Source organism: Phaseolus vulgaris, chromosome 7, assembly GCF_051622355.1.
Source record: "Phaseolus vulgaris cultivar YP4 chromosome 7, ASM5162235v1, whole genome shotgun sequence".
Taxonomy (NCBI): domain Eukaryota; kingdom Viridiplantae; phylum Streptophyta; class Magnoliopsida; order Fabales; family Fabaceae; genus Phaseolus; species Phaseolus vulgaris.
In genome coordinates this window covers 27,578,107-27,582,539 of record NC_143504.1, presented here as the reverse complement: position 1 = coordinate 27,582,539, position 4,433 = coordinate 27,578,107, and positions in this window count along the sequence as shown.

Below are 4,433 nucleotides of genomic sequence, written 5' to 3'. Positions count from 1 at the left end.
ATCCTCTCACACCTATGGATTTGTTACCTCTTCCTAACCGACAAGAATTTGTGCATAAGGAAGGAGTAATCAAAGCCGATTTTGTGAAGAAAATGCATGAGAAGATTAAAATCCAAATACAACAACAAAATGAAAAGTATACAAAATACAACAATAAAGGGAAGAAAGAAATAATTTTTGAGGAATGAGACTTAGTTTGGCTTCACCTTCGAAAATATCAATTTCCAACTCAAAGGAAGTTCAAACTAAGTTCTCCAGGTGATGGACCCTTTCAAGTCCTCAAAAGAGTCAATAATAATACATACAAATTGGACCTACCTCTTGAATATGGAGTACATGATACTTTTAATGTAATTGATCTTTCTCCATTTGTAGGTACCAATGACGACGAGTTCGAACTGGATTTGAGGACAAATCATTTCCAAGGGGGAGGGGATGATGGAGGAGGGCCAAGCTCACCACCCCATGGAAGACAAGAGCCAAGTGGGGAGCGTCTAGCACAAGGTGAAGAGCGTCTACCCCAAGATGAAGGGCGTCTAGGAAGGGAGCGTCTAGGAGGAAGACTAGAGCGTCTAGGACCTATCACTAGGTCCATGGCCAAGCATCTCCACGCATATTTGGGTCAAGCTACGGATGGTAGAGAAAAGAACTTGTACATGCTACATGAAGGCCCATATGGGGTAGCTTAGTATTTAGTGTAGTGTTGAAAAGCATAAACTTGTCTCCTTTTGATTTACCCTAGATTTCTCACGGTTTCTAGAAGATTTCTCCCACTAGGACCGGCCATGTGCTCCATGTGCCCATGTGATGTAATTTGCATTTCATTTTGATTAGCATTAGGGTTGCATTATGGTCCTCCTTAGCCTATAAAAGGAGGAGCCTACACCTTGTATTTTCAAGATTGAATAGAGTATTGTTATGCTGCCAATTTAGTGCCATACATTACTCCTTGCCTAGCTTCTAGGTTTTAATCTTCATTTCACCACCTTCAAAGGGGTTGGCCGAACCGCCCCATTTCCACACTCTTCATGCACCTTCAAGGTCACCACACCTCTTAGGAGAACCTTGTTCATCTCTTCCATTAAGCTTCCACACCATCTTCAACAACATCCAAGAAGAGCTCATAGGAAATCCATCACAAGTCTTTAACCATGTCTTATCCATCTCACAATTCTAGTGAAAGTGTTATGACAATTCTTAAAAACCTTGTGGAAAAAGTTGCCCAAGATGTTCAAGCACTTTCATTTAGACAATTGATCATGAGACTCAATTTGGTCAAATACAAGATGATTTGAAAATGGTTAAAGATGAATACACTAAATCCAAAAAGAGTTCACATCCATCTAGCTTTAGGGGTAATGAATTATATGGGGAACAAAGCCTTAGAATTAACGAATACTATCAACCATCCCCTAGTAAAGCTAGAAAGTAAAGAAAAGAAAACCCAAAGGAGGTTAGGGTAGAGCTACCTCATTTCGATGGAAAAGAAAATGTTGAAACATATCTAGATTGGGAAATGAAGGTAGAACAATTGTTTGCTTGCCATAGAGTAAGTGAGGAAAGAAAGGTACCTTTAGCCACCTTAAGTTTTCAAGGAAATGCTATGTATTGGTGGACTGCCCTTGAGAGAAAAAGGCGCCTTCATAAGGACCCTCCCATTACATATTGGAATGACCTTAGCGGAGCCTTAAGATGCCGCCATATTCCCTCCTACTACAATAGGAAATCAATGGACAAACTCCAAGGACTTCATCAAAAAAATCTAAGTGTAGAAGAATATTGGCAAAAGATGGTGTTATATATAAAAAGGGCAGGGATTAACGAAGAGAACCATACCATCATATCTAGGTTTTTAAGTGGCCTCAAACTTGAGATAAGAAACAAAGTTGAACTTTTAACTTATAGAGATTTAAATGACTTGATTCAACTTAACGTTAAAGTTGAAAAACAAATTTTGAGAAAACAATCAAGTGAAAAACAAAGTTCATACTTTGTATCTTATGAAAGGGATGAGTTCCAAAGAGGGGAACAACATATAAAAGAAACATCTCTAGAACTTTCCCAAAACCTATTCGAGCATATCTCACACACTCATGCTAGAATAATTCAATATTTAGAATATCTTGGTAAGATTCATTTAGCATCTCATTGTTCGAATGAAAGATCTATGATCTTAAGGAACAATGCTAATAATAGTAGCCAAGAAAAAGAAACTAGTGAGAGTGAAGAAAATGAGAAAAAAGAAGAAGAAAGAAATAGAAAAGTCAAGTGAGGGGCTGTTTGAAAAAGAAGAAGAGGGATCTATAAAGAATGAGGAATATCTTACAACACCCCTTACAAGCATAGTAAAAATAGAATCTTTAAAGAGGGACTGCATAGGTAAATATGTAGTAGTTTATGATTTCCTAAGCCACCTTAGGGAAGTTTTCTTAGTGTTTAGGGCTAATAGTTTGTTTGCTAATAGTGTTAAATGTACTTTCTATGTTGACAGTGTAATGTCTTTGGGTTTTATAGCTAACAAAAATGGGGTACATGTTGACCCCGAGAAAATCAAAGCCATCCAAGAATGGCCAACACAACAAAATGTATGAGATGTTAGGAGTTTTCATGGTCTAGCAAGTTATTATGGGAGAATTGATCCTAACTTCTCAAGTCTAGCTTCACCACTCAATGAGTTAGTGAAGAAAGACACTCCATTTTGTTCGATGGAGAAGCATGAGCAAGCCTTTCAAAGGTTGAAAGCTCAACTCACCAATGCACCCATTCTAGCTTTACCAAACTTTGTAAAAACTTTTGAGCTAGAGTGTGATGCATTGGGAGTAGGAATAGGTGTTAGGTTGTTACAAGGTGGGCACCCAATTGCATATTTTATTGAAAAACTTCATGGTGCAACCCTCAACTACCCCATCTATAACAAAGAGCTCTCTATACACTTGTGAGGGCCCTGCATGAGTCTTTAAAATATTTAAAGAGTCAACACAAGTTAAAAATACATGCAAAGTGGATGGGATTTCTTGAGCAAATTCCATATGTTATCAAATACAAGAAGGAAAATACAAATATTGTGGTGGATGTTCTATCAAGGAGACATACCCTATTTTTAAAACTTGGAGCCCAAATTCTTGGATTTGATAACATACCTAAACTTTCTAAAGAAGATTAAGATTTTGCACCCACTTTTTCTAAGTACCAACATAGAGCACATGGAGGGTTTTATGTTTACGAGGGGTACTTATTTAAAGAAGAAAAACTTTGCATACCCCAAATAACACAGAAAACTCCTTGTAAATGAGACACATGAAGGAGGATTCATAAGTCATTTTGGAGTTGATAAAACTCTTGAGCTTTTGAAAGAAGAGAAAATTATGAACTCCTCCCTAAAGAAATCTTGTAAAAAGTTGCCAAAAACAATAGAAAAACAAGAGGAATGACAACTCAAGAAAATTGAATTTTATACAACTGTTCAAACTAACACATTTGCTTTGTTTGATGATTCCCATAGATGGACGTTTGATCTGAGAGGATTAGCATAGTTGTCAAAGCAAGAGGCTGCTATCCGAGATCGACCCTGTGGATCTGAGGATAGATTTTCTCAAGAAGGAGGAGATGATGAACACCATCCAGCCACATACACCCCCTACTAATGACGAGGACGAAGCCTTAGATTTGAGGACAAATCCTTTTCAATAGGGAGGGGATGATGGAAAAGGCCCAAGCATAGGCCCACATGCAAGCCCACCAAAGGGTAGATTTGGGCCAACCCTAGGGTTATGGCCAAGAGGATGCAAGAAGACATTCTGTTACATGTTCAAATGCCATAAACTCTAGTGTAGAGTAGACTTTAATTTCTTGTCAAAATTAGCATAGGAACTTTATTTGTAATTTTTCTTAGAATTAATTTTGGCACCTAAAACACCAACCTAGATAAACTTAGAGTTTATAAAAACCTCTAAATTTACCAAGGCCGATCTAGAAAGCCCATGGAGGGGGTGAGCATACAAACTAGACACACCCCTCCCCATGTGCTCATTTAGGCTCCACTTTTGGGAGGGAATTCATTTGAATTTCCCTCCACTTTCTTTTGAATTTCCAGCCCTCTAAACACTATAAATTGAGGTGCTTGGCTCTCATTTTGTAAGATTAATATACTTAGTGAATTGCTGCCAAATTGTGCCAATTTCACTTCTTGCCCAAAACCTCCTAGGTTAGGCTTTTTAATCTTCACAAATTTCCCCTTTCCAAGTAGAGTTGGCCTCACCACTCTCAAATCCTACCTCTCGTGCACCTTCAAGGTCACCACCACTCTTAGGAGGACCTTGCTTCATCTTCAATCCATGATGCTTCCGCCATTCACCAACAAATTTCGAAAATATGAAGGCACATCTCCATCAGTACATGTGGATGATAGTGAACAATTTATAGCAATATAGGAC